The 27,469-nt window shown below is 42.7% G+C and overlaps 1 long non-coding RNA gene across 1 annotated transcript; it reads right to left on the reverse strand.

Annotated features, from left to right (window-relative positions):
- Positions 1-4,312: 4,312 nt before the first annotated feature.
- On the reverse strand, positions 4,313-18,088 carry LOC308066946. The gene is made up of 2 exons (XR_013929376.1): positions 16,604-18,088; positions 4,313-16,565 (listed from the first exon to the last, which is right to left on the reverse strand). It is a non-coding gene; the product is annotated as an uncharacterized lncRNA (long non-coding RNA).
- Between the last annotated feature and the right edge of the window lie 9,381 nt (positions 18,089-27,469).

Consider the following 27,469-nt stretch of genomic DNA (forward strand, 5'->3'; position numbering starts at 1 on the left):
CTGGATAATATAACAGTGTCTTACAATCTATTTTTTTTTTTTAAGTAAATCCTTTGCTGATTGAGTAGCTGAGGCAGATATCTGAAGACCTCTATTTGCCCTCAGTGTAGATATAAGCTGATGAACTGTGGGCTTCTGGGTTTTTTCAGCCATGCAGTGTCTGCTAATGAACCTTCACTATGTCTTTGAAGAATCCTTTTTAGTGGTGAGAAGAGCAGCAGATGTGTCTGAGCAATCTGGTTTATGATGGTCTCCACAGTATGTTTTCTCCCCTCTGCTCCTTTTTTTTTTTTTTTTTTTAATTTGGCTTGCTTGAAATGGGAATGCTTTGATGTTACTTCCTCGAAAGTCCTTCAATTACTTTTGCAGGAATAAGTAACAGGTTTGCACTATGGAAAATGAGGACTCGAAGGGGATTGTCAAGTGGCAGAAGCTCTTCTCTCCTGGCAAACCAATTTGACCATGAACTAAACTGTTTTCACCTTTTTTATTTCTCGGAGGAGTAGGTCCATATTACAGGGCCCTGGCCCCTGCAGGCAGGACATCTCCAGTTGCATCATTGTGGGAAGCAGCTGGGGAAAGCTATTGCACGTGACATGCTAAAGCTGCAGACAGAAGGAACATCATTAAGTTAAGGACCAATTTCTTCCTGAGCTGGATCTAACAACTATCAGCTGAGGGCATAAATTTCTGAGGTGGCAGAAGTAAATGATAATGTGAGTACAAAGTAAGGGGCAGAGGGTCATGACGGTCCTGCCAAATAGTGGTACAAATTGTAGGGTCCTGCGATCTGTCTTGCAAGGCCTTTGTTTCTACAACAATCTTTGCCTGAAGGCTCAAAATCACTCATATTCTGGAAAGTAAATAACGAATTTTGCTTGCAAATCAGGTACTTAAACTTCCAAATCCTCCTCATTTTAGTATCTTTGTTGTCCAGATTACATGAATCCTAAGGGTAAGAAAAGGAGATTTCAGTCTGTGAAGCTGTCATCCTGACACATTTCATACAGAACTGTGGCATTTTGTAAATGCCGCATTAACGATCAGGGATGAGGTATCATCCAGAAGTATTCTTAGGAAACGAACAGAGGTCCCCTCAGAGGCAAAACTGGAGAATGTCACAGTAAACATCCTCCCCCAGATCAACATATTTTCTAGGCTGGACACTGTCACCCATTGGATCAATGACAGAACACACATAATTTCTCTCCTCTGCTTCCTATTAAGCTTCCAAAAGCTGTTTGGGCAGGTCAGTGAGATGAGAAGTCCTTGCTTAAGAAGATGGCTTCTGTAGAAACTGTGGTGGGCTTCTAGCTGCTCTGCTGGGTGGCAAATGTCAACCCTTACATTTTGCTTCCAACTTCAGAAAACACTATAAGTGCCAAGTAATTATTTTAATGTGTTTTAAAATATATCTACCCTTAGGTAGCACAGCTTAGCAAAATGAATCACTGACAGAGTTAAGTGGGATTTGGGTCTTCAGATTCTTATTTATAACATCATTGTAGTGGGAGGGGAGAGTGAACAGGAAATCTAATGATGAATGAAGACTTGCATATGGTAATGAACTGCGGCTTCTTTCTCAGAACAGCAGCCTTGTTCCTTTACTTTTTTAAAATAGTGTGAAATTATTAGACTCTGTGAAAAAATAAGGTTTAATCATCCAGTGTAGCCCTTTCCCTTTAATAAGATGCAATTAATAACACTCTTACCTGAGCAGGTGTCATCTCCAGAAAGAGGCTGAATAGTACAGTAGAACTTTGTATTTGTCTTTAAGGCACTTCACAGATGATTGCAGGTGCTCTTACCGTGAGGCACGGTGATGCTATTCCCACTGGAATATTTGTCAGAGTGAAGCAGCCCTGACAGCTTAGAAACTTGATGGGGAGAACAGCATCTCTGGTTGATGCTGTCTGGGCACGACCAGTTCTATGGCAGTAAAATGCAATCATGTAAGTGAAAATGTGGACAGAATGATGCTATCATCTTTGCGTGACAGCTCATTCGACTACCTTCTACAGACCTCCTTCCTGCCACATTAAAATATGGGCCTCTAACAGCTCCTTGTGAATGTTTAGACATCAGATCAAGATTGTTGTTGAATTTTCTTAAATTAAAGGCCCAACTGCCTTTACAGTTGAAACATCATCATCGTGTTTTTGCCTACCACAGATGTCTCTCATCCAGGCAATGTTTGGACTCCGGTAGCTCTGCATGTCTTACAGCCACATTTTGCTTAGGTCTTGCATAATATTTGAGGCACTGGCCTTTTCTGTCTACTGGTTTAAATAAAGCTTGTGTCCAGGTGCCAGCTTTTATTTCATTTCAGCAACATCACTTTTCCTCTGACTTTGACAGATGCCATGTGGCTCAGTTATAGGAACTGAGTATATCGCTGTGACTTAATACCTATGTACCCATCCTTCCCTCTCTGCTCCACCAAATCACTTTTCTTCACTTTCCAGAGCTTTCACAGACTCTTCCCCACTTATCTTACAGTCTGTATCAAATAAGATCAAAGTTCCTGCCTCCAATCAGCCCATAATGCTGGCCTTCATCACCTGCTCATTACCTCTTCAATCACACTTTTCTGCTCCTTTCTCCCAGGCAATTCCTCACTCTTGCGGGAAACCCACCATCAGCCCACACACAGCAATGCCGTTATCATCCTTGAAGTCCATACTTTTTGCCCTGTTGCCTAATGATAATACGTATGTAGGCTGTGTGCCACAGTTATCATGTTGATCTCACAAGCTCCTTGTAATTTTTCCTCTTTCTGCACATTCCTGTCATCTCTTGCCTTTGGATGATGACCTCTTTGGGGCCAGGGTGGTCTTTGTACATTGTGTAAGGGTGAAGCAAAATCAGCAACCATAATATCTGAAGAACTTGGAAGGATGAAGAATATTCACATTCATCCTCTTAACTCAGCATAAATCTGGTCCAAGCAAGACTTCAAAAATTAGGTACTTATTTAGCAGCTTTTCACTATCCTGTGGGTTAATGAGCGAGTTATTTATGTCTTTTATTCAATTTTTTAGTAGATGTGGGAGTTCGTTCAGTCTTAAATTTAAAGATGTGGTGATGTGTCTGCAAAAGGACTCAGACAAAATTGTATGAATTAATTAAACCTCTGAATTAGTGGATTCTTCAGACCTTCTGGGTAGACACTTTCATGCAGAGTTAAAATTGCCTTAATTCACTTTGGAATAAATATTTTATTTTAAAATACTCACACAGCTTTTGAGGACATTGCTATCTTCTCTTAATTTTTTTCTGGCTTCCTGGTTTGCTTGGGTAGGAAACTTTATACTAGGCGGGGGACTGAATTCTCTCACTGACCTCTCTTCAGCTGATCTTTGGGACATGTTGGAGATATTTGCTTGACTTCATGCCCAGATGCATCTCTGGGAGTCCTGTGCTCACCCAACCATGCTTGGAGTCAGCTTCTGGGGGCTCAGCGGGTGCTGCTGGTCATGATGCTTCTGGGACATGCATGTGAGTGGCAGGAGGTTGCTCAGATGTGCCGTACTGCTGCTGCAGGGACACTGGAGGCTGGCACTAACCCCACCTGAAAATGGGCTGGAGAAAGGGGGTTGCAGCTTGCACAGCTCCTTGTCTGAATTCAGCAGCATGATTCTTTGTCCCTCTAGAGGAAGGCAGCTGACTACATTTAGCAGGAAAACTGGTGAATTGAGTCATTCCTTTGACCATCTTTTATCACCATCAGAACTGTCCTTCAGGAAAAAACCCACACACTTAGAGTTGTTTAAGGAGATCAGACTTCTAACCCCATCTCTGCTGCTGGAATATGTTTCTGCTATGCGCTATGAATATTTCAAGTGAAAGCCTCCTCCCCCCAACATTAATTTTATAGATGGCTAATTAATTATCCTCCCTATGGCAACTGGCGGTGGTTTTTATTAACTTGCAAATCAAGAGAAGAGTCTGAAAAATGACAAGCTAATTTTTTTAATAAGGTATGTCTTCCGTGTTTATTCGTATTTTATTACCCAGCAGTCTGTAAAGTTATCTATTTAATTTGGAGAAACACATTATTGCGGTTTGAGTAATCTCCCATGGAAAAAATAAAGATTATTTTGCAACCACAGTGATGAAATATATTGTACTGCAGTCACAAATATGCTAAACAGATACATATCTTTGCTTAATTTAAGTAAATCAGAATCTCACTCTCCCATTATAATAATCGTGACAGTAGCGTTAATGTTAATATAATCCTTGCATCAATTTTCTCCTGATATGGGACATTCCCAGATGCTAGCCTTCTGCCCTGCGGTTTCCTGCCATAATTTTTATTTTTTTTTAACTTTTGAGATAAATCCTGGGTCTATTACGGCAACAAGTGTTTTGCAATTGGTTTTGTTGGAGCCAAGATTTCACTGGTTCTCTCTAGTCCACAAAACCCAGAATTGTTCCACTAACATGTGATGAAGCTTGTACAAGCAGCTCTTCCACATGAAGAGAATGAAAAAGCACAGGAGAGCTCCTGCCAATGCTTGCTTCATATCAAAACTATTCTGAGGAAGATTCTCAGAAATGCGGGTGAAAACTCCAGGAGGCGGGGAGGGGGAAAAGACTGCTGCAACATTTTCATAGCTGTTTGTACCCTTCCCACAGCGTAATGCTTACCACTTGAGGTCCTGCTGTTTCTGTGGCTTATCTCAGGAAGTAATGAGCTCTGCAATCCTGGGCAAGTTTCGCAAAGTCACTAATTGCAGACTGCTTTGATTTCACTTTTCAGCTTCTTGTCCCATTGTGCTGTCTCCTGTCTGGGACCATGCCTGAAGGCGGTGACAGACTCCTGCTGGCTGGGGGCTGGTGTGCATCCTTCTCCTTTGGAGACAGCTCTGCTAAATGTTGCTCTTTATTCTGCATTTCTACCCATATTACCAGAAGGAACCATGTCTTTAGTTGTGTGGATCCATCTGCTGTTTCACCCTGCTTTGACCATAGGAAGTTCCAGATGCGTTCATGGAAGATGGGTGCCTGTAAAGGGAAGAGGGGATTTCTCACTCACCTCCAGGCCAGCTTTTTGAGATGAGCTCAAGTCCTCTTTGAAGCTCTGAAACAAATTGCTCTGTTAGTTGCCCTGTTGAAAACTTGGCTAGAAGTCACTGGCTTTCCTCCTGAAGCACAATGGTTTATAATTTTCACATTTCTTTTGTTCTATTGGCATAATTTAGAGACTTCTTTATTATTTATATTTCTCCATCAGTCCTTGGAGCAGAGTGGGGAAGACAAGATAGAGGACTTGTGCTGAACGAAAGAGCTGTCAAGCTTAATATGGTGCATTTCTCATTTTCTGAAGTTGTGGGAAGAAATATTTGCGAGGCAGTTGTTTGGACAGTCTCTGAGCTTTAGAAACCTTGGCATATTTATAATGTTTGACTATATAAAAGGTATGAGTGCATGTGACTGCTACAAATCCAGCTAAGTTCAGCACCGGGCAGCGCTACTCCACACATAGTCTGCAAGTCTGTGAATACCCACAGTATCTGTTGGGTGAGGGGGGCTCCAGCCCCAGGTGCCTGCAATAGGCAGCAGCCAGCTCCTAACAACAGTTGGGAGCAGACACAGAGTCACATTATTATTGATCATCATCATATTTACAGGTTTCATATGGCTGGTTTGTGTCTACGATGAGAAAAACACAACTTTGGATTGCAGTAACATTTTGTCTGCCTGGGTGATTAGTGTTTCATTTAGCATTCTGTTACCGCCTGCCAGACTCATAAGGGATGCAAGCTGGTGTGTGACATCTTTCTCCGAGACTGTTAGGACATTGAGTCAGAGGGTGAAAGAAACTTTGTGCAAAGTAACTCAGTGAGCAGTGTGATCGTATTGAGTAAGCAAGAGTTTTTTTGTGAGTTGTTTTTTTTTAACCTACATCATAGGGCTTCAATGGAGAATCTGAGTTGGTCGGTTGGACTCTTGTGTTGGCTTCTAATTGCAGTGGATACTGATGAACTAGAGAAGTCACAACGCTGACATGGAGCGGAGCAGACTCATTCAGGTGTTAGCTGGCGTGCTGGAGCTGAGGTTCTTGTTTGTTTGGTATTGTCACAGTGCTCTGTGCTGACCCAGAGGACCGTGTTGAGTGTAGGACTGCATCCAGCAGCAGTCGAGCAGCAGGGATTGTTGATGCCCTGGTGCATCCCATGGGATGTGCACTCTCCTTCACTGCTGCTCACACCCAGAAATAAGATTCCATCTGCTGTTGCAAAGTTCTCAGTTCTGTTCTCTTCGTGTCTGGCACTGATAATGAATTTTGAATTCCATGGGATAATTAGGCATAGTCTGAAAAAGCCAAAAAGAACTTTGCCTGTATTTAGAAGTTCTATTTCACAGCAGTAATAAATCTTCCTGGGATTTTAGGATCGTCCACACACTTTTTTCTTAGTCACTCAAACTTTGGTTTCCCTCCTTGAAGTGTCACTGAGAAATATCTTACTTTTTCACATCATACTGTTTAACTAACCTTTTTTTTCACATGCTATCCAAAATCTAGATCCCTACCATCATCAGCAAGTGATATGAAAAGCACTTGATCTATTTCCAAGCTCAGGAAAATGGAGAAATCCCCACCCTACCAGCTTCCCTAGAAGAATGTAGCAATCACTTTTTTTTTTTTTTTTTTTTTTTTTTTAATTTTGCTCATAACCTTGCTGTATTGCAAGTTAAAGAAACTGTTCTTTTCAGCTCTGGCACCAAACTAATTTAATTTCCATATTTTCATTATCTTCCTATTAACCACTAGTGCTCTGCAACAAAGGAACTATTTGAAATATATAACACCACAGCCATTCCATGCTGCAAATTCTCAGGGGCACTTCGATAAATTACATCCTCATAATGAAGAAGTAGGGGGAAAGAGTGGTAACAATAGATTTTTTTTTTCACAATAGAATGAAATCGGGATTTGATCTGATGCAACATGACTTGCTCACAACGCAGATAGAATATCAAATCATCCCTGTGAAATTTAAACCTTGCTATAATCCCCCCGTTGTAGCCATTGTTCTGCGAAACCTTGAAGACTACATATAATAGTTTGCAAATGGGGAATTAGTTGATATAGTTTATTTTTTTCAACTTGCTCAATTTAATTATCCTCAGCCTACAGTCTAATTTATGTGTGTTTGATGTCACTATTCATTAACAGTACAGATACAGCCTGGAAAGGGATTCTAAAAAGAAAAAAAATGCAGCTGTTTTCCCTTCTTAAACACACTGCACGGGTTATATACTGGAGTTGTGTTACTGAACGGGTTTGGAACAACACCGTCAGAAAAATTACTACCTAGAGAAGCATAAGAATGTGAGTTTGTATAAGAAATGTCTGTAAAAGTGTAGTATCAGAAGGGCATAGTTCTAATTCTGTGCCAGGACACATATCTGATTCATTAGCTGTCACTTAGAGGAGAGACAGGCAGGCAGACCCTAAGCTAGAGTTATGATTTTCAAGGTCACTGACCAAATTGAAAAACTGGCAATACATTTAATTGTGGGTTATTGTGAAATGGATTTGTTTGGAGTTTTTTCCCTCCCTTAAATTAAAATTCCTTACAATGTTTTTGAGCAAATGTATGGGTTTGTATGTTCAAAATGAAATATTTAGGTTTTTGTTTTAAGCACAAATTATGGAAGGTCACTTCCATCTGAAAAAACATTTTCAAAATGTTTTTGGTTTTCACTTGTGTGGTTTGTTTTTTTTTTTTTTTTAATAATACAAATATTTCCACAATCAAAACAACTTACTGACGTTGACAGAACCTTGCAGATTAGTTTTGATTAACCAAAAGGCACGTTCGTAAGAAAGTTATAGACATTGGCTTGGCTAACACTCCTAAATATACTGCCTGGCTCTAACGAAACAACATGGCCAGCCTGGGTCCAGGGTCAGGAGTCCCTGAAATTGTCAGAGACCAAATCAAGATGCTGAACCTGCCAGACTCTCCACCTCTTCAAATGCAGGTGAAACCCTGTCTATTTTTATGCCTGCCCATGAGAGAAGCGAAGGAGTTTTTCCAGTTCAGGGCCATCGTGCTGGCAGGAAGACACCTGCTCAGGAAAGTCCTTTCAACACATCTTCCTCCCTCCATCCTTCTTGTCCCTGGGTAGTGAGGATTAGTAACCCCCTGGAAACAGGAGCGCCGAGCCACCCTGTGACCCCTCTGCCGCTCGTTCCTCCTGACAGCTGGCTACTGCTGGGCTAAGGGGCAAACTAAGCGGGCAAGCTCTGCTCTGGGAGGTCTGGTTACCCTGCACGAGCAATCTTTGCTTTAGGCTGTGTGTCTTTGCTTTCTGAACGATATAACGGTCACTGGGAAATTAATAATAACTCATTAAAACAAATAAAGCCCATCCCTCCCTACCAAGACCAAATTCCCAGCTGGGGCAGAGCAAATGGCACTATGCCTGTTTGTGGGAGGTCTTGCTTCATCTCAGAATCCTTCCTTGGGTTTAGCTGAAATCTCAGGTTTCAGGAGCGTGGCTTGTTGCCCTTATTTCTCCAGCCATGGGGCCAAGGAGGAATTTCTCAGTGCCTGACACTTGCCAGCTGGCTGGAGCCGCTGCTGATTTCGGGGGGGATCCCATGGGCTGGCAAACAGGTGCCGGCAGCTGCAAGAGATGCTCTTGGTCCCAGCACTGCACCGACCATCTGAGTGACAGGTATTGCCTGCGTTTGGGGTGGCTGGGGTCTGGAGCTTATGATCTATTGCATGCCAATGTGGCGCTTGCTCCCAGTTATCTGAATTAAATCCCACCTATTCTTACTGTGAAAAATACAGCTCTCATTGCTATTTTAAAGCAGGAGGGTGAATCATTATATGTATCAATTAAATCAACCCTTCCAGTGACAAGTGAATATCTGATTTTCTACCCCCAAAGGACAGTACATACCATATTACACTATGGTGATATTTTCTAATAAATTATCTAGCTGACATCTTGTCTCTGAGGGGGAGAGGGAGTTGTTAACAAAGAAGACAAAACCAGCTCTTTCGTATTTATGCCTCATCTCCATTATGCATAAGGGCACCAGTCTGAGTGCTCTGTACCTCGTAAATGACGATAGCTGGGACAAAATCATAGAATCATATAAGTTGGAAAGGACTTTTAAGATCATAGAGTCCAACCGTTGACCAGAACTGCCAAGTCTACCACTAAACCATGTCCTCAAGTCCCACATCTATGCATCTTTTAGATATCTCCAGGGATGGAAATTCAAACACCTCCCTGGGCAGCCTGTTCCAGTGCTTGACAACCCTTTTGGTGAAGAAATTTTTCCTAATCCCCAATCTAAGCCTCCCCCGGCACAACTTGAGGCCATTTCTTCTTGTGCTATCACTTGTGACCTGGGAGAAGAGACCGACCCCCCTCGCTGCAGCCCCTTGCAGCAGCTGTGGGGAGCGATAAGGTCCCCCCTGAGCCCCCTCCTCTCCAGGCTGAACCCCCCCAGCCCCCCCAGCTGCTCCCCATGGTTCTTGTGCCCCAGCCCCTTCCCCAGCCCCTGCCCGGCTCTGGACACGCTGCAGCCCCTCAGTGTCCCCCCTGCAGTGAGGGCCCAGCGCTGACCCCAGGATTTGAGGGGTGGCCGCACCAGTGCCAAATTTTTTGACCAAGTAAAACGGGGCAGAGTGAGATATATGAGAGTTTCACAAGCTTCCATGAGTTTTCACTGCCCAAAAATCCTTGAAGTGGTTCTCGTTGTTTTCAAAACCATAATGGCATCTGCTCAGGGATCAGGCACCACGCAGTGGGGGTCCAGTAAGTAAGCAAGCAAAGCAGTCTTGGAAGCCAGTTTTGAATGAATTTACACTGAAAGCGCTCTGATTCGCTTTGCGCATACCTAAAAAGTATTGTTAGGACTCAATTCCACTTGAATACAACACATTTTCTCATTCTTCTGTTTACCGGGAACTAATTATGTCGTGTTATCTGTTTATTACTAGGTAGATCAGCTAGTTACATGCAGTTTGGTCCATTACAAGTAAGCTTTTTGAACAGATTTTTGTATAACTTTGTCCCAGCAAAATGCGGTAGAAGAATTGGTTTGACAGGCTGTATTTTCCCTAGTTCTGCCTCCAAAAGGGTTTTCACAGCTCTCAAATAGGAGTTGCGGTTTAGTGCCTCAGAGTTGCAAGTAAATGGCAGTTCTCCACAGGGAAGAACATGTCTGAAGGAGGCTCAGCCTTCTTCAGATGGTGGAATAACTGCAGGAGAAGCCTTATTTGGATGCAGGAGGGAGGAAGGAAAGAAAGCCCTTGACAGGTTGAAATATTTTTCTATAGCAACAGCATTTTAGAGACACTTGTTAATGAAGATGATTGATTGGAAAATGAGTCAAAGCTTTTAAATCTTTAAAAATGATATATTTTTTTCTTCTTCTTGAAAGTGGATTCCTCATCTGATCATGAAGACAAGAGAATTTTCCTTTCCACCTCCAAAGAATTAGAAGTTCCTCCAGGCTCAATCTGCATAATTATACACGGGACACCTGGTGCAGTTTGTGTGACAGGCAAGATGAGCTATCTGGTTTGCTTTTAAGAGACAGAGAATGGTGAGAAAAAAGGTGTAATATCTTTTGTGCTAAGTGTTTAATAATGTTTTGTCAAACAAATTAACACCAGACACCCTCCCCAAAATCCAACCAGAGCTAACAACCAGCTGGAATATTACCTGACATGCAATAAAAACTTTTGGGCAACATGTATTGCTGCTTCTTATGAAAAATAATGAAAAGAAAGTAAATGAGAGGATTTTTTCAAATGATTTTTTTGTCTACGCAACTGTAGTGGAAGTGATAATGATCGCTATGGGTAGGGAAGGTAGAAATAATGATAGCAATATTAATACCCATCTTCCATTTATGTCTTCCAAACGCATGAAGTATGTGCTAAGAAGATACATGGCATCAATGTAACATTAATAAGAGCTCAGATATAAAAAATTCCCGAAGTGAAAGCTTTTCCACCAGTTAATTTAGATTTGCTGCCTATTTATATTTAATAAATAAAATATACTTTTTGCTGCCTACCTATATAGCTGGCACTCATAAATTAAATACTGATGTAGTAGAATGTGAACGTGAAGAAAGGAAGTGAATGTATTTTTAAAATATTTAAGTTAGGTGAGGCAGAACAAACGTAGATGGTAGGCTGTATTGCTTTCTCTGTATTCAGGCTTTACAGCCTTACTGTTTCTACATGCGTGGTTTATATGCCTTAAAATTGTTTGAGCTTTAATGGTCATAAAGATTAGGAAAAATTAAAATCCAGTGAAGCAGCAAGCAGGGTTCTTCCCACATGCACTTTCTGAATTTATTTATTTTTTAATGGGTCTGCTTAAAGCAAAATAGTCATTTCAGAAGCTCTGACCTCAGATAAATAACGTATTTTATCATAACTTTAAATCAATGAATATTCTCCATGTTAGCTGTGTATGTAAACACCTTGCTGAATCAAGGCCTCTTCTGGCAGCAACCCTGAAGTCTCCACACCTCCAGGAGCAAAGCTGTTCACCCTGGGAAACGCACAGGCTTCATTTGTAACGGCAAAGCTGTGCTAAATATACCTTCCTGCTGATCCAGGGTGAAAATGAACTGATTCCTTGTTCAGAAGTATGCGGAGCTGGCCTTTTTTGGCTGGCTGTTTTGCAAGGTGTAGGGGGTGTTGCAAGCACAGCTGAATTCTCCTTTCAGTTTTGCACTTCAGTTCTGTTGACTTGTGAACCACAAGTGCTTACAGTCTGTGCAGCACTTTTTTTTTTTTCAGGATCGCATGCTGTGTTTTTTGTCTTTAAATGATGATAGGAGGGACTGGAATGATCTTCCCTCTGCTGGGCTGGCTTCACCCTCTGAGCACACATGATATAAATTTGGGCTGGGTGCCGAGGTGATCTGCTGAGCCTTGGATCTCTCCACAAGATCTGCACGGACAGAGATAGGGAGCACGTTTCATTCTGGCTCCTGGGCTATTGTTTGCAATCCTCTGTGATGGTTCGGTAATCCTAGGAGCTAACAATAATAATATCAAGTGGCATTACCAGTGACTTTTTTAATCATAATTATAACACTTATTCTGAATAGCACTTAAAGCACATTTTTATCTTTCATTGACAATAAAGTACAGCCTCATAAATATTTAACTTGTCTGATGAAATTATCCATGCTGAAACAGATAACTGGGCACTTTAATAAGCTTAAACTAAAATCTTGGCTATTGTTATGTCCCTGGAGAAGAGAAAGAAAGCAATAAATGTTCCCCTGGCCCGGGTGACCCTCACACCATTCAGCTCAGCAGCGGGAGATTCTTATCAAACCTGAAAGAGGCCTCAGAAACGAACACAAAATTGATGATAATTAATAGCAATCATTGTCTGTCTTTATGGCCCTCCAGCTGATGAATATGAGAAGAGGACAGAAAGTCTGCGTGGCTCCTCTGTTGCACAGCCAGAGAACCGGAGCGGGGAGAGGTGGTGGGTGGTGGCAGTGCTGATGAAGGTCCCGCTGGAGATGAGGTGGGGTCCCAATGCCTGAAACTGCCACCAGCTTCCTCTGTGTAAAGCCCCTTTCCTGCAGTCAGGAACACCTGCTCCAAGTCTGTACAGAGATCTTTAGGGCCAGAGAGGACCATTACGGTCTTCTCTTGAGGCACGTTGAGCGTGCCAGCCATGGGATGTCACCCAGCTCTCTCTGTTTCAACCCCCCTGGCTGGCAGCTAGGTGAAAGCATGCTTTTTCAAAACTGAAAAATGAAATTATGATGGCAGCTGCTGTTTTTCTGCCTTTGTGTTCCTGGACGGTGTTGAAACGGCCTCCGAGTCACCTGCTGCTGACTCCTGCAGTTATTGCCCTCGCTCCAGCAGAGGTACCTTCTGTACCCCTGTCCTGGCTCATCAGCCTGCGTTGCTGTGAAAGTTCTGTACAAGCACCTGCACTGGGGCGTAACCCTCTAGCAGGCACGACAGCATCTCCCGGAGCCACTTTTAGCCCAGAACTGCAATATGCTGCCAGTTCCTCATCTTGACATATGGCACGTACAAAGTACACTTTGAGGTTTGGTGCAGCCTGAAGACCTTGTTGACAGAGAGAGGGGAACCAGATGGGATGCATCTCAGAGCAGGGAAACATGAAGGTGCAGGGGACTCACATTTTGGGCAGAACCTGGGACAAGGCAAGGCTGAGTGGGAAGTAAAAGAGGACCACAGGTGAGAGAAAGAGAAAGAGGAATGAAGATTGGGGGTCAGGATCAAAGCTGCATAGGATGGGTTGTGTTGTGGAGATGGTGAGTCTCTGCAAGACCCTTTGTACAATAAGAGCATCCTCTGCAGGAGTGGATCAAGCTGGATTTGTTTGATCCCAGCCTCCAGATCACTTGCTGCTGACTTGCAGTGAGTCATCAAGCCTTTGGCTGTGCTGCTCAGCTCTTTCATGTCCTGTCCAAAAGTCTTGTGCCCCTCCTTGTTTCCTAATCACTTCTACTACCCACTCCACGATGTCTCCGCTGTGGCTCTGCCAAACAGCTGCAGTGAGTACAACCATGAGCCAGAAGCTGGTCTCCCTCATCTTAAACAGAAAGAAGTGTTTTGAGATTACTCTGGGTGTGCAGGGGAACAGCTCTGGGCAAGTGTGGACCGGGTTAAAGTAGAGAAGTGAGAAAGAAGATTCCCATTGCAGCCTGTTAGATTGGATAAAGTCAGCATAGAAAATCTGGAGCACAAATGTAGGAGACATGATCTGAATTTGTTTGCAGTCCCTTTGGTACTTTAGAAGAAATTAAGCAATGTCCTCAACATCCTTCAGCAGCAAAAAAATAACAATAAAAAACCCTGCTTCGTGCATATCTAAGGAAAAAGAAAAAAGATTGGTTTGAAAATAAAAGGAAAAGCAGGGCAAGAAATACAATTAACAGACTTATTACCTCAGGGGAGAAGAAGAGTTTATTTTGCAACATCACAGGATGAGGAGGTTTTAAATGCTAAGTGGGTGCCTATATGTCCCTGCACACATGGATTTCTAGCTCTATGTCTGTGCTTTTGTGTCTAAGTATAGAGACGGAGAATTGGCAGGGCTTGTGTTACTCCGTTTATATGTAAAATGTATATACGTTATACATTTGATATGAAACATGGAACAAGCTGTCAAGAGCAGGTGTGGGGTATGTGTGTGTGAGAAATGCCTAATATATACTTTCTCCCTCCTTCCAACTTACACAAACACACCCAGCTCTTCTGACTACATTTCCACTCCATTTTAGGCCAACTGCTCCCAAAGCCGCCGAGCACTCTGCACCCTTCCCTGCAAATGAGGCGCTAAGAAATAATAGCTGAGGAACCATCATCCCGTAACCTCTCATTCTTTTTTTTTTTTTTTTTTTCTTTAAGCCATTTTCCACGATTTTGCTGCACTCTAGTTTTTCAAAAGAGAAACTTCAAGCGAAACGGCAGGTACTTGCCTTGCTGAGGCAAGAACATATAACACCAAACGTAATTGTTAGTCTGGCAGGTAGTGCACAGGCCTCCCTGTTAATTAATCTTTAATGTCATTAATTGGTTGTCTGCTTGGTGGCAAGAAAAAGGGTAAACATTGCTCACAAATCAATTTAATTCTGCTTCTAACCAGGTTGTTTTCAAGGGGATAAAAACAATTATGAGCATTGCACTGACTGGACACCCAGGCTTTACTGATAACACCACTGGAACAATAAAATATGCAAGCCATGCTTGCTGGTGCAGGGCTGCTGATTGAGTTGCTTTCCTCTCAGACTGACTCATTCGGTTTTTGTGGCTACAGGTACATAATAAAAAGGGGATATTGTTGGATTTCACTCCTTATGGCCAGCTGAGTCCTTTTTCTATAACCTGGGCTTGTCCTGAAAGAGACCTTCTGCAGCATGCCAAAATAAAAGCAGTTGCTCCTGGCTGTGGAGCCAGCTTACAGCTCAAATGTGCCTGTTTTTTCCTTCCTGCAGCAGGACTCGGGATTTTTCATGGTGTTAATCGCTGTGGCAATCTCTGGTCCTGCACCTGGGTACAGAGCTGGCACCGTGCAGCCAGCGCTTAGTTTTGGCACGAAGGGTGGGTGTGACGGTGCTTGTGACAGCAGGAACAGTAGCGTGGAACTTCCCTTGCTGTTGGTCAAATTTTGATAGAGGTGTGGGATGATATGCCAAAATGAGAAGGTCTTGGGATGGAGTATATAAGACAGATATCATAGATATCTTCTGGTGCAGTCTCTGTGTTTAGACATCCCTCGGTGGTGCAGCAGAGAGCTCTGCTGGGCTCCCCACAGCCCACGGCTTTTCCTAAAGAGCAGGGGAAGGGTCTGTGTGTGTCTGTGAACTGTTACTGTAGAGTGTCTCCCAGGCTCCATCTTCGATTTTAACCCTTTTCCTCCTGCCAGAACTGGCCTACTAGAGCTTAGTCCTACATCAAATAAGGCTGAAATACCCTTCAGTGAGCTAATGCCCCCCTCTTCACGCTCCTAACCACCTTTGGAAAGCTCTGCTTGTTACAATAACGTGGCAATCTCCTACACCAGCCCGCTGGCTGGGCTCAGAGAAAGCTGGCAAGCATTGAAAAGGTTCTCCCAAGCATTCAAATTTTACTCAGGGCTAAGCAAAATACTAGCTTTCACTGCCTTGAACTTCAGAGCAACTGGAAACACCTGGTACATCAGGCTGGTAACTCAGGACAGCAGGGACTAGGGCAGCAGGGAGCCTTGCACATTGTCAGCGAGTCCAGGGGAGGAGGTTATTCCTCTGGTGAAGGCCAGGAGCTGATATTTGGTTCCGCTGCTCTCTCACCTGTGAAATTTTGTTTTTAGGGAAGTAAAACACCCCTTCCTGGGAATTTCTTTTAAAGCAGTGAGGCCTTTTGGCTTATGTTATTACGTGCTATGCAAATGGCAAGGGATGTGGGCTTGCTGCAGAGTAAGGAATGAAGTAAAAGAGCAGATCTGGTGGAGGAAGAGGACTTCGCGGGGCACTGAAGGATGATTTCATGGTGACGTTGGATTCCCTGTGCAGCTCCACGCAGAAATTTTGGTGTGACCTGGGGTAAGTCTCTCTGTGGGATTTGTGGCTTGATAATCTTGTCCCGGTTGTGAATACTTGGTTCATGGTGTTGCAGAGAGACAAGGACTAAGTGGTGCTACTGCAGGTGGTGGCACTGGTACCTTCAGCTGGTCAGAGATATGGTGGCATTGAAGGGGCAGAAGCCACAAATGCAAATGGGCTGATCATGCAGTTTCTCACTGATGTTGCCAATTCTAACTTTTTGTAAGGAGCTGTTAATTTAAAACATTCTGCGTATATTTTACATCTTTTTGCGCTTCCTGAAGAGCTTTAAAGGTGTTTTCTGTGGTTCATAGGAGACCGAAAGGGCTTTGGATTCTAAACATGAGTGTTTAACCCTTGATGAAATGTGTGGTTTGGATGTGAATCTGTGGTGCTCTGCCTCCTGTGACTGTAGAGGTTGGCCCTGGCTGCTTTAAGTTAAGCACACGTAGATACAAACCTTAATTCCTTCAGATAACACCTTTATTCAACAGATAGGGCTGTTTCTTCAGATAACACCTTTATTCAAACTCCTCGTGGTGTTTCCTGTTCCATCCTGGCTGTTTTGAACACTCTGCTTGCAGCATTTTCGTATCTGATGTGATGGTATTTATGAAATTTTTGTCACTGCCTCTTAAGGGGGCTGGAGTCTCTTTATGTTCTCTTAACTTTAAAATTCCCCAATGGAAGATCTCTTCGGTGCCTTGGATATTTTCACAGAAACTCTTTGGGGCTTTTATGCCACCAGTTTTGGTTTGTTAGTTGTTTTTTTTTTATTTGTTTGTTTGTTTGTTTCGGTTGGTTTGTTTGTTGGGTTTTTTTCTTTCTCCCTGCCCCCCCCCCCCAAAAAAAAAAAAAAAAAAAAAAAAGCTGAATAGAAAAACAATCCTCAAGATCTCTTGAAAGGCCCCATTCACCTTCCCTGAGTGCTTGGGAGCTGACTGGTGTTTCCTTTGTGCCCTTCTCTCGAACCAAAGCGCTTGCCAGGGAAGCTGCTTCTTCCCTGTAATCTGTCAGCTATTGTTGGGATTTTCAAAGATTGTCTGAAACATATTACTTTTCTTTTGAAAATTGCTTTAACTTAATTACTCATAGCTATTCAAGAGAGTAATACTCTCACTGGCTGGGGTAATTAGGAAACTTTAATTAGCTCTTTAAAAATATCAAAACTTAGCAGTTTCATTGCTATATCACCCTCATTAGTTCAATCTGGCAGCTTTTAACTGGCATATTTATGTTTCTGATTTGCATATTCTTTCCCATGGTGCTGAGCGATATAACTTGCAATAATAATAACACTAAAAAAGTTAGGTTACTCCAGAGAGTCATCACACAAGAGATGTGGGTATAGATAATATGTGAAGAATATCCAAGTATCTTATAGTTGAACTTGGTTTCTTACCACAGGACTTAAAATAGAATTAAAAGTGTGTGTGTGTGTGCTGCTTTTTTCCCCTTTCTTGCCTTGCCTTCATTTCGATTCCGTGGGTGTGCAGGAACACGTTATTGCTCTAACCCCCCCCTTATTTTTGGAGGATAAAATCGACAAATGTAAGCTCTTCTCAAGTACTATGCTAAAGCTGTCAGGTATGTCATTTCTAGAATACAAAAAAAACCAAACCCTTCTTACTGGAGTCAGATGAAAGTTTTGCTCATGATCCTGAGTGAAGCAGTGTGGTGTTTTTTTTTTTTTTTTCTTTATTTTTATTAGAATGGCAATATTGATCCAACCAGTACTTTGTTATAAAGAGATATAAAGCCTTTATGTAAAGGTACATTGCACCTTCTTCACTTAATAAATAAATAAATAAACTGTTTGAGAAGAGGAGGGGTAAACCTTTCCTACTGTCCTCTGATAAGTAAACAAATATGACTTGACCTTTATCCATCATGTGCTTCATTATGATTTAGAGTTTAAAGCGATTCCCTAGGTAGAGTCTGGGGTAGCACAGAAAGTTCTACTCCCTTGGACATAAACAGCTGTCACCTATCTGAGATGTTTCTGGGAGTGGAAACAGGATTAAAAAAAAAAACAAACATAAAAAAATCTACTTTTTTTTTTTTAATCCTAACAGTTTTACTATACTTACTGTGAACACCTGAGGGAATAAGTCTGGGTTTTACCTGGCAAGTTTGTTACAGCCTTGTCCAGTGCTTTTTCGCCGTTTGTGTATAGTCCTCTCCAAGTTTGCTGCTGGCTACAGAGACGCAAGCATCACTTCCCAGATTTAACCTGCTTTACAAAAACTGCCCCTTGCGATCCTCCTCCTGAATATTGCATTGCTAGTGCACCTTCTCAGCCCCTCTGCAGCGGGTTAACCAGGAAACTGCTCCCCACTGGAAGGAGATACCAAGGTATCTGCTCTCCTCGTGGGGGGATCAGAATGATAAACCATAGTCAGGGACCACCTGAGCAGGACAGTCTTCCTTTTTTAAAATTATTTTGAAAAATTATTTTAGACTTTGTGTAGAAAGGCCAGGGTTGAATTTCACAGGTGACCTGAGCAGGCTGCAGCAAATGGAGGTGAAGGTCTGGGGCTGGAGAGGGCCAGCTATCCGTGTTTTGGGGAAGTGGCAATTTCAGCACAGTTAGAACATTTGGAAAACTACCTTGGATACAAAACTATAAATGGCCCAGCCAATGCTTGCACATTCCCTATTATGGCACTTATTTGTAGCACTCTGTGTGTACTAAAAAGGGGAAGACAATATTCAGTCTAAAAATCCAGGGAGCTGAGAAGTACTTTATAAGTTACTTATCTGATATATATTAACCAAAGCTACTGCAAGTGGAGGAAGGCATATGGCTAGCCTCTTAGAAATTATTTTATGATACTGAAGGACAGATTTGTCACATTTGAATGTGACAATTATTCAAGATGGCACTCTTAAAATGAAAATGCAGAACTGAAGTTTCGTTCCTTCCCTGCTGCATCAAAAGCAAAACAGTTTGTTCTTAATGCAGCTGACGGTGTGAGTGGTATGTAGGAGTTCACTCACTTATTGACAATGGTTATCACCTTGCTGTCCTCATCTACTTGCTGGTTACCTAGGCTTTTGGCCTTGCTCTGATCTCCCGGTGCCGTGATGCCCAGCAGACCCCCTGCAAGCTTGCAGTCTCATTTGCAGAACCTCCATCTCCTTTATCTCCTCTCTCCAGGGAGTTCTCTTTGAGGAAAAAACTGATCAAACCACTTTGCTGCATCATAAGCCCCCATCAGTCCTGCAGATAGCTCCCCAGGATTGATGGTGCCTGGTAGGTACTGAAAGGTGCTTTTTTTCCCTTGAATTTGAACAGCATTTTTCTGTCTGCCGAAATGAGCTCAGCCTTCTTTTCTGAACTTTTCCTTTGCCCCTTGACATCGCTTCCTCAGATGTAGGGTGCTGCAGCTATTTCTCTGTTGCTCTTCCAGCTGTGAGCAACATGAGTTTGCCTGAGAAAATGTGCCACTGGATTTGAAAACTGACCAGTAAGTGGCAAATTCAATAGATTTATCAACAGTATAGCATCTAGATTAAGACACAGCCTCCAGTAATGACGTAGTCCATCTCCACTTTATTAAGAGGCTGTTGGTTTGAGAAGTTCCTAGATAAATCTGCAAATCTTGCTGAAACAAAACATATGAATCTTTCCATCTGAGTGCTTTTTTTACACAGTATTTACTTTCTTATAATAGCTAAGCCTGAGCTAGGCAAGCATGTTCCTGTGAAATCAGCTACTGTTTGTTCTTCCCCAGCCATGCTTACCCTCTGCAAAGCCACAGTATAAACTAATTAGGGATGTGCTATTTGGAGAAAGTTATGATAAGTTTGCCGACAAGGGCATCTCCTAATCTCATTGCACACACATCAGTGGCTATACATGTGTGAAATTAAGTGGGTTTTTGCTGATTCCTGCAGACTGCCTGTTTTTATCTTGAGACAACATTCCCAATCATAAAATGCATTAACATCTGCTATCAGGGGCTTACTGTAATATGTGTAACACCAGCAGCAATTCTTTGATATTGCCTTCAAATGCATTGTTAAGGGAGATCACAGAAATGGCTTTGATAGGCTACATGATTTACCTAGTAGAAGGAAAAGCTGATAGAGAAAATAATCCTGCAAGTTTTTTGCTTCAAATAGAAATGGCGTAGATGGATCTGGTGCCTCGGCTGCTGATAGGAACTGGTCTACCTGAGGGCATTTTGTTCTTTTAAGCGAGTGTTAAGTGAAACAATTGGCCTGTGAAGACCTTGGAATCAAACACACACCTGCATCTGGGAGGGTGATGGGAGGTTTGAAGTAATAATAATGCAGAGCAGGGAATAAAAAAAAAAAAAAAAGCCAACAAACCAGCCACCTTCTATGCAGCGAAGAGGGAGCACCTCCAGTTCTGAACCTAAGCCTAATTTTTATCTGGGTCACAATAACACAGTAATTACTTAGCTTCTACAGGATTTGCTGCAGGGAAGATGTGACTGTGGTTAAAGCACCAGATACACATGGCCAAGAAGACAGTATTCAGTTTATTCAGTTATTTTGTAATGTGTTTACTTTGTCCTTTTAAAGAGATTTCCAGCTAGTTGGAGCTTTCTGGGCTTTCAGCTGAAGCACAGCTTTGGAGGCAGTAATGTCCCATTGGGGAAGAGGGTGAGAATATTAAAATACAGCATTTGTCACATGTGTCTGAGCTTAACTGCAGGTAGGCTCAATAAAATGGCTCCTCTGGCAGTGAGCAATTACTTCATGAAAGCATTGCTTTTGCTCAGCCGTCATAGTAAATGCCATTAAAGTACATGCAACAACAGTCTTATGGAGCCTTTTGATTGAGCACCACCACGATCGGCTGCTCAAGGACATCAGCAAACACCCCGTGTCCTCCGCATGCTGCTCAGCACAGCCTGCCCATGCTAATGCTGCTCTACTTATTAGGGATGCTCCAGGGCACTATCAGGACAAAGTCTCCTCTATCCCTGTCTTGAGCTGCTCCAGTTCTAAGTACAGTGGCTGCAGGATGGCATCACACCCAAAACACAAGAGGAATGAGGGGGGTGGGGCACAACACACAAGCAAAAAGCTGAGAAAAGTCCAAGACCAGGTTTTTCTTCCTCTTGAAGCATCACATCCTAGCTCATCACAAAACTCCTTTGGATCTGTGACTAGAGATTGGTATTCAATTTGCAGGAAGCAGAAGGCGTTGGGAACTGTACGGTAAAGCCTCAGGTCTGAAATAGCATTGTGTGGAGGGGAGTATATAAAATTGAGGTGATTCATTATTATCTGATGGCTGGCATATAAGTATTGATTAGTTTTGTTCTATCTTAATTCTATGGAAATATGCATAGTGGGGATCTGCAAATCAGGAGAGGTTTGGCGGTATGGAAAGGGAAGACTTTCCTTTTGCTTCTTCCTTTCTCTGGGGATAGGGGGATGAAAGGCAAGATAAGTGAGAATTGACTGAAACCTGCAGTTCTGCCCTGTTAATTAAACTGAATCTGTATGATCATTAAGTCATGGCGTATATGGAAGAGGCTGGTGAAAACATCCAGTTAAGGATGGACTGACTGGACATGTGATTTACAGTTAACCTTATGGATGTTAATGAATGTGCAGTTTGTGGGGAACAAAACTAAGTTGCTTACTTTAATGGGCTAATTAGGATTGCTGAGGCTGTTGCACACCAAGCAAAATAACTATGCCGTGACAGAGGTGCTGACTTTGGAATATTTGCCCCATGGTATTCAGAGCATGGAAGAAAAACCAGGGAAATTGCAGGGCAGACTGGTTTAATCACAAGTCCCTGCTGTAGCAATCAGGATCAAATGAATACTAATTGTGCTAATCAGCTTGTGAACTTTTATGCCATGCTTATAATTTCAAATATCACCAAATCTGTACAGTGAGTCAGTTGCTGCTGATATAATGAAAATGTTGTACGTGGGAGGAGGCATTTGTTTTGTAGGAAGCCAGTTACTATTTTTCTTCTAACAGCTTTTGTAGAAGCCTTGGATTTTTTTTATTATTTTTATTTTATTTCTGTAACTGAAGTTGCAGAAATCTTCCAAAGTACGATCCTGGAGTCCTCATCCTACTTTTCAGAAAGGGGCTTATTTCTTGGTACCTGCCCTGGAGGACTACTCCCCCCTGTAACGGAGCAGTGTGTTAGTTGACTCTGTGAACTATGGACCTACCTCCGGCAAAAACCTTTTACCTTCAGGCCAGGTTATGGCTGCCCCTGAGAGGAGTCTGCTCTCCTGCCGGTGGGCATGCCCTGGGGTGACTCTGCATGGAGCTGAGGTACCAGGCTCCCACAGATGAGACTTGAACCAATCTTCAAGAAAGTTACTAGAGAAAACAGGAGAACCCCCAGGATCCTGCTTAATATTTACTACTTTAAAGCTGGAGCTGAGTACGCGGGAGCTACTGGCAGGTTGGGTGCTGTTTTGCTGAACCAGTCAATCATACCTTGCAAATCGACAGCAGGGTTATTTTGGCAGTGGTAATTAAGGCATCATTTTTACCTTGCACCTGGGGAAGCAGCATGGCCCAGGGCTGAGCTTCCCAGCTGGCGGCAGCTCAGGTGTGGAAACCCCCAGGCTGAGCTGCTATTTCCTGATGCTGCTGCTCTTTTTCCCAAAACGAATGCTTTCTCCCCTCTTGCCTATTGAAAGTGTGAGCTCTGCAGGGCTTCTGAGCCCTTACCCAGGAGCAGCTGCACTTATGGACAGTTGTGCTGTGATGTTCTTGTCTCTCCCGTGTGTATTTGCGTGTCTGCTATTTTCTTTTGGTATAAGTTTTTTCATGGACAGCATTTTGCTACTAATAAGAGTAAATAGGAGTAATAAATGTCATGCCTAAAAGGACTGAAAGATGCTGTAGTGAGTGGAAATGCCTAATGCCATGCTGTAGCACACCAAACTTCTTTATACTTTCTTGTCTCTTACTAATCAGAATGTCACTTATTTAGGGGACCAGATCCTCCTTGCAGAAGTAGGTATAGATGTCCACTCTTCATCTGGGACCCCCTTTCCCCCCTCCTGAAGAGTTGCAAGACAAGTAAGACAAAAGCAGCGTTTAAAAGAATCTTTACCTTCCTGAAATCAGAGAGAGAAACAGAGAGTCCTGCCTGTTTAAAGTCAGGCTCTGTCAAAGCCAAAGGGAATTTTGCTTCAGTGGAAATGGAGTTGATCTAAATGCAGAATGGGAATGTAGGGAGGGAAAAAAAGTGGGTGCAGGAAGTGTTAGGGAGAGCAAAGTATGAAATTGCCTTTGAAAGGTTAAACTAAATTAGGACTTGAAGCAGCCTAGATTCGTTTTCTGCCCCTGTTCTGTTTCCTTTGTCAATTTGAGCAAATTACTTAAGCTGTTAATTAGGGTACGTTCAGGTTATGAAACATATATCTAAGTAAGCCAAAAAAGTGTGTATTTTTTCTTTCCCCTTTAAATGTACCTGTGCCTTGCAGCACAGGGCTTGGATTCCTCGGGAGCTTTCAAGTGTATCCAAAACACAAATGCAGCCTGTATGTTGGGGTTTTTTTTATTGTATTTTTTATAAGGTCACATGTGATGTATGCCATAACTGGGGGAGAAAGGGTCAGAAACAAACAATGGTGGGAGGTGAAAGGGGGCAGCCGGGATCACATCACCACATCACCACACCAATTAAAGCCCGCTGTTATCAGCGCTGATCGGCAAGTGGCATCAGCACCTGCATTTCCTTCAGTACAAGGCTGACAAAGTAATTTTACGGCTAATGTCTCATCTTTATGGAGAGATGTCTACAGGAGTCTTTTCATGCCTAAATTCCTGTCTAGCAGCATAGGAAAGAAAATAGCTCATCTCTTATCCTGCATTGATCAATACTTAAAAACTATGTGATTCTTTCTATCTGATGCCGTAGCTAAACTTCAAAATGCTTATCTTAGTCTAATTCGCTTGTCTGAGTGTTTTTCTCCCTCGGACAGTGCTGCTGTAGGACACAGGGCTTGTGCACAGGGAGGAGGCACTGTGTGGTTTTCCAGTTTCCTGATGCCTCATATGGGGAAATCATATTCCCTTCCTTTTCCTGACAGGGGAGGACAGGGCTCTTCTGAGGTCTTCCTGGAATCACTGCAGCAAGCTGTGATGTGAATAATAGATGACATGAAAATCCCTGCCCAGCAAAGAGAGAATACAGTGTGGTGCAGTTTTTCTGTTGCACTGAGACACTGGCTGTGTACTGAAAGCATGCAAGCAGCAATCTGCAATTCAAAAAAAACGCCAACAAACTGATAAGAAAAAAAGATACAAAAAAATAGGAGCTCTCATACACCACCATCCTCTAGCTGGAGGTAGTGGCATACCATCTTTCAGCTCTGGGACAACAGATCTTCTCGAGGAAGTCTTTATTTCCCTATATCGCAGAGAAGCCAACAGCCTCCCTTTTCCATCACGCCTTTCCCACTCCCCTCCAGCACCCAAGCAGACCGTTGGGCAGTGCGTAGCCTGATCTACAAGGACGCGATTCCAGCTATTGGGGCTGTCCCCATCCCATTGCCCCTCTGTCCCGTGGGGTCTCTGCCTCGAGCAGAGCCTGATCTGCCATTGCCTTTACAGGTTTGCTCCCTTCCCTATAGTAGGTCTTGGCATTGCAGCCCCCTTCCCCTTAGGGAATACGCTTGTAGGAAGCCCACACGACTCCTTCCAGGTGTGGTGCCGATGGCTGGGAAGGAGCGGAGTGGTGGGGCTGAGGCCCTGCAAGACAGGCTGTGGGCACTTGGGGCCCCTTCGGTCCAAGGGGCTCTCTGGTCCCTTCCCCCTTGACTGCTGTTGGAAATGGGGGCTAAAGACAATCTTCCCCTGATGTTTCCCAGGTTTAGCTGCATTAACTATTACATCTTTCTGGAAATTTCAGAGCCTTTCTGAATATTCTTTTTAGTCTTCAATTTAATGATGGGCTCATCCTTGCCTGGTGAGAGACCCTTTTCTGTCACCCTATGAGATTTTCTTCTTCTGATGTTCCTGAAGCTTTTTATTTTTTTTTTTTCCCTTCTTTCTGGTTTATTCTTTTCACACTGACATGGATCGGGGTTTTTTTCATGCTCCTTATCCCCTCAGGGTGTTCTGCAACCCAACCATCTATCTTTCTGTATTTTCATTTTTCTTTGTGTTCTTTCCTCCTTTGGCATCTTTGCTTCATTACACACACATTGCTCATGTTCCCTCTTGTGCCAAATAACTCCTTCATATTTTGTGCTGTTTCATCTTTTCCTTATAGATCACCTCTTCTTGCTTAGTAATTTATTTCAGCATTTCTAATTCAGAAAATAAACATTATTCACTTTACATTTTAAATTAACTGTAATGTACTTGGTTTGGTGACATCTTGAACCCATCAAATATAATCCCCTAGGCAGAAAAGAGTGTAGGTGAAATTACTAAAACAAATTCTGTAGAGGGTGAGACAGAAGTATCTTCACATTTGAAATACAGAGATAGCCTTAGTAAAAGTTATGTTAGTAAATAGACTTTATAGCTTGATCTTTGTTCCTTCCTGCCCCTCTTGGTTTTTGAAAGCAAATGGAAAAAGGAGTGCATAAACGGAATCAGTATTTTCCACCCCTCTTGGTTAGGGCAGGGTATTTTCTTGTTAGCCCAGAAGGTCACAAGGATAGAATGGAATACAAATGACACTAAAAACGTTTGGCTTACATAAAATTTAAGCATGTACACCTAATATGCTGTCTTTGCTTGGACTCTGTGTTCCCAAACTTCCAAAGCAAATTAGGTGCTCTGTGCAGCAGACCTGTGAGTAACATTAGTGACATTTAAAAGTGGCTATATGGAGGGAAATACGTCCCACTGATGACCATAAGTCTTTTGTATCTATTCATGAATGCATGAGGCTAGTCTAGTGCATCGAGACTGAACTCTAGGGATGATAAACAGAAACCTAGAAATGCTGAAATATGAATTGCTAATGAGCTTCTTCAACCTGAGGCTTGTGTTGGAGTCTCCTTGCTTACGTGGCCATGGGTCAATGAAGGCCTTTCAAAGGATTTCTCCTGGTGGGAGATAAAATAGGTTTGGAGTTTGTAACTGTTCAAAGCTGCCACAGACTTCAGACAAATCATACTTCAACACATGGGAAGTTTAATTTGCTGACTTTAAATTTAGAGGCAACCTCTCTGAGTGACTCGTTTCCTCTTTCTAATGATATCCCAATCTCTGCTCGTGTTCTCCTGCTGGATGAGCCATGCTACATTCTTCTAAATGACTTCTCAGCTGGAGGGTCTCCTTACAAACGTTTCCATTCGCAGGCTCTGGGAAAGCCCCAGTCCTAAGACCTGCTTGCCAACACCTCCCACAGCCTGGTGTGGTCCAGCCAGGGTGGGTAGCGCTGGCCGAGTCCTGCCACCGTGCCACCTGCGTCCTGTCCTGTCCTCTCCAGGTAGCGATGGGCTCTCCTCTGTGAGAGAGGTCAAATATCTCCCCAGACCCCACAGCCTGGGCCTCGTATGTTGTTCCCTTTCTGTTTAAGGCTTCCTGCTGCTTCTGGGCTGGGGGCGACCCTGGAGGACCTGTGTGCACTCCACCTTCTGCTGTAAACTTATACCGAGTTGCCCTTCAGGGGTCTTGGGGAGGATTGTGGGGAGCTGATAGTTTTTTTTTCTGGTCTCATGAACGATGTGGAGATACTGCTTGAAGGCTGACCTCAGGATGGTTGTCTTTTAACACAACTGGGAAGGGAAAAATATCTTCAAGACAGAACTTTTTGCGTCACCAGCTTTGCATGTAAATGTATCCTAGAAGACAGATGACGAAGGTGGCAGCTAATGGAAATCAATATAAAGATTTAATTTTTTTGTTTCTAGTTCTTTCAGGGAAAACCTGAAGTATAGGAGTGACTAGAATTAAGGAAAAGTTCATTCAGAGATCATTTTGGGGGGAAGGGTGGGGAAAGATACTAGTTTTAGTTCTAATCTTAGTACTCTATTCCTCTTCATATGATTGCCCTAGAGCATCCCATTACTACATTCAGAATTGAGCTGGGCACTTTATAAAGAAGTGGAACTTGCCTCTGTATATATTTTTGTCATTCTAGAAAATTTTTTCCTGGAGTGATTTTTGAAGTATAGACAATTTTCATCTACTATATATAATTACCAGGATGTCTAGCACTAAAACTCTGATTCCTTAGTAAGCTAAGAACTAACTAATAATAAAAATATAATAAAATAAAAATAAAAACTAATAATAAAAATATAAATTTCTAAGATAAAATCTGTGACCAAAATAGTATTTTTCACATCAATATTAGTTGCTAATGAACAAAGTCCTAATTTGAACCTTCTGTGTGGTGTCCATGCCCCTCCCCCCCCCCCCCCCCCCCCCCCCATTTGGTAGTCTTTCTGTAGGGCT

The sequence above is a fragment of the Falco punctatus genome (assembly GCF_963210335.1).
Source record: "Falco punctatus genome assembly, chromosome: 7".
Taxonomy (NCBI): domain Eukaryota; kingdom Metazoa; phylum Chordata; class Aves; order Falconiformes; family Falconidae; genus Falco; species Falco punctatus.